Source organism: Zingiber officinale, chromosome 4B, assembly GCF_018446385.1.
Source record: "Zingiber officinale cultivar Zhangliang chromosome 4B, Zo_v1.1, whole genome shotgun sequence".
NCBI classification, from domain to species: Eukaryota; Viridiplantae; Streptophyta; class Magnoliopsida; order Zingiberales; family Zingiberaceae; genus Zingiber; species Zingiber officinale.
In genome coordinates, this window is record NC_055993.1 from 104,458,873 (window position 1) to 104,470,098 (window position 11,226).

Sequence of the window (11,226 nt, forward strand, 5' to 3'; positions counted from 1 at the left end):
CTTATTTTACAAAATGGAGCGAGGTCTACAGTCGGTCAGTGAAGCTGCTACATCCCCAGCTTTCCACCTTCCCGCTTTCGGACAAGATCATTTTGGCGTCGTTTGTGGGAACATAGCCTACATCTGAATGAGAAGATGGAGGACGCTGGACGATTCACCACGGTGGCACTGACGCAAGAGGAGCTCGACATGATGATAGAAGCCCGAGCGGCAAAAATAATGGAGTAACAACAACAACAGGTGTTTGCTGAGCATCAAGTGTAGGAGCCAGCAGCATCAACTGCGGGTCGTCAGGCTGAACCTGGAGACCGAGCGGACCAAATATCCGCTCGAGGAAAGAACAAGAACCTGACCCGCACATATGGGGAGGGGTCCAATGCACCGATCCCCTTCCATCGAGTGTTGCTCGGGACTCCATCAGATGAATGGAGCCAAGAGGACAAGGACCGAGGGTCTTTCTCAGATGGCGCGCCCGTTCGGGACGCACGGAAAGGAAAGGCACCAGGGACAACAATTCGTCCGAGCGGATCAATCAACAATTCTCACAGGGGATTTTGGACGACCCTCGGCTGAGACACTACACCCAATTGGCGATCGAAGAATACAACAGAACTACTGATCCGGACGACCACTTGGCCAAATTTGACAACGCAGCCACACTACATCAGTACATTGACGGGATAATGTGTCAGGTCTTTCTCACCACCCTCTCCAGATCAGCACAACGTTGATTCAAGAGACTGCCGCACGGGACAATTCACAGTTTCAAGGACTTCCGAGAGGTGTTCTTGCACCACTTCGCTAGTAGCCGCCGCCATCAAAAGACAAGCGTCAACTTATTCTCCTTGAAGCAAGGGCCCAGGGAAGCATTGAGGACCTACATACAACGCTTCAACCAAGTGGCCATGGACATTCCAGCAGTCTCCTCAGATGTATTGGTGAACACCTTCACCTAGGGGCTCACCGAGGGAGAGTTCTTCTGATCACTCATTCAGAAGCTGTCGAGGGACTTAGACCACTTGCAAAGGAAGGCAATAGAATACATAAATGTGGAGGAAGTCCAAGCGGCCAGAAGAAGGGAGGTGTCGACTGAACTCGCAGCAGCATCGGAGTGGCATCCGTCGAGCAGCCATCAACCTCCTAAAGGGCCTCGATCGGGGGGAGCACAGTCACACCACGAGCCCAGGACGCATGCCATGTAACATGTGGTAGTCAGTCACCCAAAGACTGCAAAAGGCAAGGTGTGGATGCCACTATTCTACATCTTCCACCAGTCGGTGATGCACAACAAACGGGACTGCTATAACCTAACACCGATAGCTAGCAGGCCGGCTCCACGGGGATATCACCGTTAATCACCATCTCCTGATCAGCGACACAAGCGTCAATCAGCTGGGAGAAGGGAGGAAGAAAGGACAGCGGTCGAACCACGCCCTCATCAATCTCAGAGGAGGACCAACCAAAGTCCCGCTCGAGCCTCTGCCGAGCAGAACAGACCTTTGGCTCAAGAGGAGGAGAACAGAAGCAACACCGCTCGGGGAGAAATAGGAATGATCGCTGGTGGGCCGACCAGCGGTGATTCCAATCGAGCGAGAAAGTCGCATGCTCGGCGACTCGAGATCCACGTTGTTGGCTATAGCAAGGAAAAGGTCGAAGGACCCGAGATCAGTTTCGACCTGAAAGACTTAGAAGGAGTGGAGATCTCTCACAATGACGCGCTGATCATCCGAGCGGTAATCACTAATTACGCTATTCACCGAACCTTTGTTGATACAGGGAGCTCGGTGAATATCATATTCAAGAAGGCATTCGATCAATTGCAAATCGACCGGAGTGAGTTGCTGCCCATGACGACCCCACTCTACGGATTCATAAGCAACGAAGTGTTGCTGATCGGCCAAGCATGCCTAGCCATGTCGCTCAGGGAGGAGCCACTAAAGAGGACAAAGATCACAAACTTCATTGTGGTGGGCGCGTCGTCGACCTACAACGTCATACTAGGCTGACTAGCACTCTATGAGTTCCGAGCAATGGTGTCCACCTTCTATTAGAAGATTAAATTTTCGATGGACGACAATTTAGGTGAAGTCAAAAGCGACCAGTTGGCCGCTCGACGATGTTACATTGAGATGGTCAAATTCGAAGCAAGGGCCACTCGAAAGAACCCACGCTTGGAGGTGCACACTATCATGGATAAGCCTCCTATGCTGGTCTATGAAGAAAAGGAGGAGACTCATATCCACCCTAGCCAGTCGGAGGTAACTACCTTTGTCGCCGCCGACCTAGAAAGCGAGAAGAAGGCAGAGCTGGTTGCCTGCCCTAGACAAAACCACGATGTGTTTGCCTGATCAACACATGAGCTCCTAGGCATCTTGCTAAGCATGGCCCAGTATGAGTTTCATGTCAACCGGACGCTCGGCTGGTGAAGCATAAGAAGGGGGACTTCAGTGCGGAACAAAACTTGATCATTCGTGCGGAGATAGAAAAACTGATGGAGGTCGGCCACATCAGGGAAGTCCAATTCCCAAGTTGGCCGCCAATGTCGTGCTGGTCTCTAAGCCAGGCAACAAGTGACGGGTCTGCAACGACTTTCGCGATCTGAATAAGGCGTGCCCGAAGGATTTCTATCTGCTGCCTAGAATATATCAAATAATAAACTCTACGGCGGGCATGAGCTGATCTGCATTCTCGACGCATACTAAGGATACCACCAAGTATTGCTCATCTGGGAGGATCAACAAAAGGTCAACTTCATCACGGCCGATGGAACATATTGCTACAATGTCATGCCATTCGGATTGAAGAACGTCGGCGTCACCTACCAGAGGCTAATGAACACGGTGTTCCAACGGCAGATTAATCGCAATATGGAGATATATGTCGATGATATATTAATAAAATACCTCGAGCTGTTGACCTTTGTGAAGACATCGAGGAGACATGCCAAACTTTAAGAGCATACGAGATAAAGCTTAAGTTGAACAAATGCCTATTTGACGCAAAGAGTGGTCGCTTCCTCGGATACATTGTCACCGAATGGGGCATCGAAGCGAATCCGAGAAAAATGAAGGCGCTACAGGATGTGCCCCCGCCCCGCAACTTGAAGGAGGCCCAACGACTGACCGGACGAATCACCGCACTGTTAAGGTTCATTTCCAAGTCATTCGACCGAAGTCATCCATTCTTCAAGGTGCTACGCCGAGTGATAAAATTCCAATGGATCGCAAAGTGCGACAAGGTGTTGGAAGAGCTTAAGGAGTATCTTAACTCCTTGCATATATTGGCCAAGCCAAGCGTTGGTGAGCCGCTCTGAATCTACCTGTCATCCACCGAATATGTGGTTGGCTCGGCATTGGTAAAGTAGAACGACCACGAACAACAATCCATGTAGTTTTTAGTCATATATTGAAAGATGCAGAATGTTGTTACACCTATCTTGAAAAATTAGCATACGCATCGGTGCTATCCGCTCGAAGACTCCACCCGTACTTCCTGGTGCATCTGATCGTCGTGATGACTAACAGTGCCCTGGGAAGGGTCCTTCTTAACCTAGAGGCGTCCGGACGGCTAATCAAGTGGACAACCGAGCTAAGTGAGTTCGACATTCAATATCAGCCCAAACGACGATTAAAGCCCAGACCTTAGCTGACTTTGTCACCGAAGTTCAAAATACTGAACTAGATGAAACCAAGAAAATATACATCGGCGGCTCGTCCACTCGGCAAGATAGCGGGATTGACATTCTATTGATTTCACCGCGAGAGGACAAGATGCAGTTGTCCGTTCATCTGAATTATTAGGCCGCCAATAATGAATCCGAATATATTGCCTTGATAGTCGGCTTACAGGTAGCTCGACATGTTGGAGCTACAAAATCCTCATCCACTCAGACTCTCAGTTAGCCACTTAATAGCTATCAGGGACGTTCGCAATAAGTAACTCCCGACTCAAGCTATATGCAGAAGTCTTCAAGAAGCTGAAGGCAAATTTTTAAGAAGTCATTATACAAAAGATCCCCTGAGCAGACAACCAGGCAACGGACGAACTGGCTAAGTTAGCTAGTTTATTATCCCCAGAAGTGATAAGCCAACCGATCAAGTAGGTCTCACTGGTGGTGCACATCAATCGGATAGAGGGAATCTCCTTTCCGAGCGGCTGAAGGACACCGTTGATTGAATTCCTCTGATCAGGCAGCACCCTGGCCAATCAGGAAGCAACTCGTCTATTGAAAAAGAGGGTCGGACGATTTACGCTAATCGGGGGCCAACTTTATAAGCGAGCTTTCTTGAGGCCGCTGTCAAGTGTGTTGAATTAGAAGGCATAGAGTACATCATCCAAAAAGTACATTAAGGCTCTTGCGGAAGTCACCCGGACATCCGATCACTAGCCTGGAAGATCTTTTTGGCTGGATATTTTTGGCCCATGCTTCAAGAAGACGTCATCCGGATAGTAGCCACTTGTCTGTCTTGCAAAAAATATCACAATATCCCACACCGACTGACTGAAGAGATGAAGGCATCCATGGTGTCTTGCCCATTCGACCAATGAGAAATGGACATCGTTGGACCATTTCCAATTGTGACCGCTCAGCGAAGATTCCTACTTGTCGTAGTGGATTATTTTCCAAAATGGGTAGAGGTTGAGTCGCTAACAAAGATAACTGAACAGATGGTCATCAAGTTTATCTGACAGAACATCTTATGTTGGTTCAGCATCCTCATTGGTGCGTCGGAGACAACAGGAGGCAATTCGTCGGGTGAAGGCTCAAGGAGTGGTGCGAAATCTATGACATTCAAAAAGCCTTCACCTCAATATCCTACCCCCAGAGCAACGGCTAGGCAGAAGTCACCAACCGAGAGATCCTCAGAGGCTTACGGGCTCGGCTCGACCACATAGGAGGCAGCTGGGTCGATGGTCGACCTAGTGTCTTGTGGGCTCTTCGCACGACACCCAAAGAGGCGACCGGTGTTACACCGTTCCATTTGGTATACGACAACGAAGCGGTGGTCCCCGTGAAAGTCGGACTAGAATTCGACCGAGTGCAACTCTACGATGAGGGGAACACCGAGTGGAGACTGATGGAGCTTGATTTGGTGGATGAAGCTCGAGATAAGGTCATCGTCTGGCTCATGGTATACAGGCAACGAATGAAGCAAAACTACAACCGGAGGGTGATCCCGATGTCCTTCCACGTCGACGATCTGGTGTGGAAAAGAATAAAGTCGGTCGACGACGTCACCAAGCATGAAGCCCTGTGGGTGAGACCTTACAAGGTTATGCAGCAGCTCCGCTCAGGAGCCTACTACTTGCAGGATGAAGACGGAAGACAGCTCGAGCGGCCTTGGAGCGCGAACCATCTCCAACCCTATAGGGTCGAGTGAGAGGTGCATGAGTAAATACATATGTACTTGTGTAAGTATATGCCTTATGGATGCAGGAAGAGAATGAATAAAAATCCCAAGTGTTCCAGACTCTTGTCTCGATCGGTCAAGTTAAAAGTTAAGCGACGACTATAAACTCTTGTCTACGCAAACTAATCATCGAGAGGCGACGTTAAACTCTGGTCTTCGCCAACCGTCAAGCGACGACGTTAAATCCTGGTCTTCGCCGACCGTCAAACGGTGACGTTAAACCCTGGTCTTCGCCAACTGTCGAGCGGTGACGTTAAACCCTGGTCTTCGCCAACCGTCAAGCGGTGACGTTAAACCCTGGTCTTCGACAACTGTCGAGCGGTGACGTTAAACCCTGGTCTTCACCAATCATCTAGCAATGACATTAAAATCATATCTTCTTAAACAGTCGAGCGGCGACCTTAAACCCATGTCTTCGTCAGCAGTCGAGCGGCGACCTTAAACTCCAGTATTTGTCAACAGTCGAACGACGACTTTAAACCCAAGTCTGCACCTTCAACAACCGAGCGACGGCTATAAACCCAAGGCTACAACAAAAAAATGGCTGATCAACCGCTCCAAAGCTAAGCCTACTACGAATGAAGATGATCGATGAATATATAAGTTGAAAATAAGGCCGACCGGGAAGCATGCTTCTCTAAGAAATAACAGTTTTCACTAAAATGAGGTCATGCGGCAGCGTTGAATTGATCGCTCGGATATCCCAGCGACTGGCTACATCGACGATCGGGAGGACATGACACTACACTTGGAAATTTTTCGTAAAATGGTAAGTGGTTTGTAGACTGAGCGGCGAAGCATGCATGAGTAAGCGCGACAGCCAACAAAATAAAGAAACGTCGAATGACACGTGGTGATGCTTGAATAGACATATTCAAATAAATAAAGGTACGCTGAACGGGCGATCTTTCATTACCACTTAGAAAAATTTTACAATATATCAGGAGCAGTACAAAAAGAGGCAAACTTCGCAAGAGGCGGGTTCACTCGAGGTAGTCCAGCACATCATCGGGTAGCGACTCGGTCAGCTTGTCCCAACTAATGATCTTGTTGGTCAATGTGGATGGAATATAGTCGCCGCCCTTCAACTGATCGAGCGTCCCATCAATGGCGAGGTTGAAGAGGCGAAGCGCCCGGTTGGTGAGCTGGTCATTGGAAAGGTCCGAGCGGAGGTAGTCCCGCTTCATAAGCTTGAACCTGTTTGACTCGGCGCCTTGATAAACCTCCAAAGTCATTCGAGGGGCCTTCAGTTTGGCTTTCATGGAAGCCAGCGCGACATCCTTGGCATCCAGCTTTTCTTGCGCCGCTACTTATTCAACTGATTGGCTCTCCCGCTCGGCATTCAGAGATGCAACCGCCTATTTTAAGTTTTGAGCCAGAATTTGAGCCTCATTGTTCTTAATCTCTAGGTCCTCGATGACTCGAACCTTCCTGGTATTGGCCGAAAGGATCTTCACCTCGAAGGAGCTGGCCTACTTATTGAGCCTCGCCAATTGTAAAGTCTGCTCGACATTCTTGCCCGTCTTTGCCTCCAGCAGCTCGACACTCTTTTGCAGATCAGCCTTTAGTTGAGCGGCCTTAGCAGTCAGCTGCTCCATGCGTGCCTTTGAAATTGCTGATTGGTTGCTCTGAGCACGTAGCTGCTGGACTTCGTTCTCTAAAAATGTAAGCCTTTGGTACATGGCTAGACTCTCTACCCAATACTGCAATGAATAGGAAATTGTAAGGGGTGAGTGGATAAAAACAAAAAACACAAAGGTAAGATATATACCCCAGTGGGCATCTTGGTATGACTATTCACGAACTCCTCGGAGAAATGACATCTGTTGTGCCCACGCATTGGCCCATATTTGCATGAGCGACCCTTGGATCCTTATCTGGTGCTCGAGGGTGCGACATGTGACGTCGTCCGGGCCGCTCCACTCGTCTGTCGGCAAATGGATGATTGTCGTTATTTGTCTCTGGTCGCTCGAGCCAAAAGGTTCCAAGGTAGCTCTGCCCGAAGACTAGGACATTGGAGCCGGTCATATGTGAGACACTTGGGTCGCCCGCAACGATTGTGGCGGCATGAAGGCGACTAGTGGTGCACAAATTATCCCCAGCGACAGCCTGGACAACGATGGTGTCCGGTTGAAAGACAGGTAGGTGTGGAGGGTTGTGACTTCCTGCTCTAGAGGAGGCATGGATGTCTCGTCCCGCTCGGAGGAAGGTCATGAGACAGTTGGTGTTGGAGTCTACAGGACAGAAGTTGCAAATCAGGAGGACCCACCATCGCTGTCTGACTTCTCCCACCATCGCTGTTTGACTTCCCCCACCATTGTTGGCCGGCGCTTACATTCCTTTGGCCTCGTTGAGTGGATCCTTATGGGAGCCGATCGACTGTAGGCCTTGACTCTCCAGTTCAGCCACTGCGGCTGCATTGATCTTGGCGTCCGCGAGTTTGCTTTTGCCGGCCAGACGCACTCTTAACATGATGTGAGCTGCAAAAAAGAAAGCAAAATCAGTTAGATTTAAGGATAAAGGGAAGAAAGAGCATACTTAAGTTGAACGAAAGCCATGTGCGGATCGGGATCAAGCCAAACATGTAAAGGATGCCCTCCAATAGCAATCGGTGAATATGATACTTCTGACCAACCAAACTGGAAGCTTCTTGGAGAAAGTCCGATTGACTTTTGTACTTCCGGAGCGATGGGGGATTCGTCACCTCTAGCTACCAGCAGGTCAGAAAGTCTGACCGCTTGGGGAAATGAAGGAAGAAGTAGTTGTCCCTCCAATGCTTATTGGAGAATGATATTTTATCAAAAAAAGACCAAGCCCACTTGGGTTTGGAACAAAAAGATCTCCGACTCGGACAATTTTGGATAATAAAAATAATGAAAAACTCGAGGGATCAAAGGAATGTCGTGGAAGCAGAACAAGACTATGACCCTGCACAATAGCCTAAAGGAGTTCGACACTAGCTGATTGAGGGAAATATGGAAATATTTACAAACAGCGGAGAAGAACGGATAAATGGGGAAATGAAGGCTGGCGGTAAACTGATCTTTAAAGAAACATAAAAACCCCAGTGTTGGTTCATGTGGTCGGTCGAAGGCAGAAGGAATAGCAATATGGTAGTCGGATGGAAATTGATAGGCAGATTTCAGACTCCCAACGTCGTCCCGGTCGAATCTAGACTCGGTGGAAGTATACCAGAGCTCAAAGACGGGGGGTTGCGAGGAACTGTCATAAAAAAATGAAGGAGTCGAGGACGAACAACGAACAAATTTGAGTAAGAAAAAGGCAAAGAAGCTTATAGAAAAGATCGCCGGAGAAGAAGAAGAATCAAAGCATCGTAGAGAAAGAAGAAGACAAAAGCGCGAGGAAGGAAGAAGACGACGACGCAAGTGAGGTTTATAAATCTCGCGGTCGATCGACCTGAACTGTCCGATTCAGGGTTGCGAAAAAATAGGAGAAGATCTAGCCATTGAATTTGAAACGACGTCTGTCACATTGCCAGCGGATATCCGCCTACACGTCAAACGTGCGGCTGCAAAAAGTGGGACATGTGACATTCAGCTAACGGAAGACATTAATGAGGCTTAATTAAAAAGTATGGCCACATGCTCAGACATAATTATCAGAGATTTGCATGGTCTTCAAGAAATTTGGATAACGTCAGGACGCTCAGCTGATGGAACACAAAGAAAGGAGAAAATTTGTGAAGTGTTGTCGTTTATCATCCCGACCAGGCATAGATAATGGATTGTTACACAGCCGAACAACCGAGGTACCATCTGCTTTGGGAGGCATGATCCGATCGATAATTATGGACCCAGTCTAGCGAAATGAAGCCGAACGACGAAGACGTTAGTGCCAATCAAAAACTGGGGAGCATATGTAGGTTCCGATCGGTCATGTAAGACGTTGAAGACGCTACTTGTCCAGTCAATCGGACCTGCAGCCTCTTTTGACTAGACTTGAGGGGGAGACTTGTGATACGACGATATAGGGAGCCCCACCTGGCACGGGGTCAACTACCAAGGTGGAGGTCAAAGTTAATTAAGTGGTCAACGATAGGGTGTCAAAGGGTTGAACGGAGGACGATTACAACTGCTGGTTGAGATAGTCAGTGTCGGACCGACCGGAAACATGTCCGAGCGGACCACCCATTCAACTCGAGATAATATGATAAGATAATCAAACACTCAATGTGGAGTAACAGGACTCCAAGGAGGCCAGTGAGTGTGTCCGAACGGGGATGTCATGCTACTACACAACCACCGCAAGGAAGAGCAATTGAGGTCGACGGAGCGGATGGGTCCTCTGTTGAGCGATTATCCTGCTCGGCCAAGCGGCGGGGCCATTGTCAACTCTGAGGCCGACAGAGCGGAGGAATCCCGACCGACCGGCTACCTTGATTGACCAAGCAGCGAGACCTGGCCACTGACACGACGGAGAAGTCCCAGCCGAGCGGCTACCCGCTCGGCCAAGCAATGAGACTATGGTCATATCTCTCGATATTCTTCTTGGAGATAGTGTCGCTGACACGAGGCATGGTCGGCAGGCGGATCATACGGCGGAAGCTTTTACTGTCTTGTCAAGTATACGCATGCTCTGTTAAGGTATGGTGTCAGAGGTACTTTCCTGATAGGTCCCTTTATAGGACATATTGGAGAACGTGCTCATGTCTCGAGGAGCGTGCACGTCGCCCACCAGAGCTTCATATAAAGGGGGTCCATCACCAGCAGAGGTACGCATTATTCACTGTTTGCGCTAGGGTTAGTGTTGCTCCACGTTCTTCCGCTATTCCGGTGACTGACTTAAGTGTTGAAGGGCCAACGCCGGGGACCCCTTCCCTGACTCAGCACTGACGTTACTTATTTTACAGAGCGAAGTGAAGTCTATAGCTGATCAATAAAGCTATCATATCCTCAACTTTCCATCTTCCCACTTCGAGATAGGATCACTATTCATTACAGCATTGTTCTATTTTCAAAGGAAACAAGACTAAAGTTGAAGGTTCTATTACTTATCAATGGAAGAAGTTTTAATAAATTACCCAATTGCTTAGATCTTGTTTAGTTGCTATCTATATCATCCAGCTTGAGAACTAACCAATCATCTATGGCACATGTATGATTGTATAAAATTTTTCATTTTTTATCAACAGTTGTTTAATCTTGTGGTAAAAGTGTTTTAAATCTGACCAATATATAGACCTTTGTATTTGCATTGAGATAGACTTAGGTGACGTTTGATTCTTTTTTAGAAATTAAAATAGAAATGGGAATCATAATATTATGGAATGAGAATGAGTATGAGTATGAATATCACTTTTAAAAATAATGTTTGGTTGGTTAAATATTTTATATCGGAATAAATTAATTTTTTTTATTTTTACAGAAAAATAAGAGAAAAAATTAAATGTGAGAGAAAAATATAATGAAAAAGAAAGTGTGATGAGAGAGAAAATATGATAAAAAGAATGAAGAGAGGAAAAGTGTGATGAGAAAAAATGAGGAAAGAGAATATGATGAGAGAGCGTGATGAGACAAGATGAGGAGAGAGGAAATGATGAGAGAGTGTGTGTGAGATGGGAGGGATTGAGGAGAGAGAAAATATAATTAAAAAAGGAAAGAGAATGTGATGGGAGAAAAAACATAATAAAAAAAGGATGAGGAGAGAGAGTGATGAGATAAAATGAGAAGACAGAATGCATGACGGGAGAGAGATTGAGAAGAGATAAAGTATGAGAAGAGAGAAAGTGTAATGATAGAAAAATTGAACAAATATATTAAGGGTATTTTCATTCAAAACTTATTTCTCATTCTCA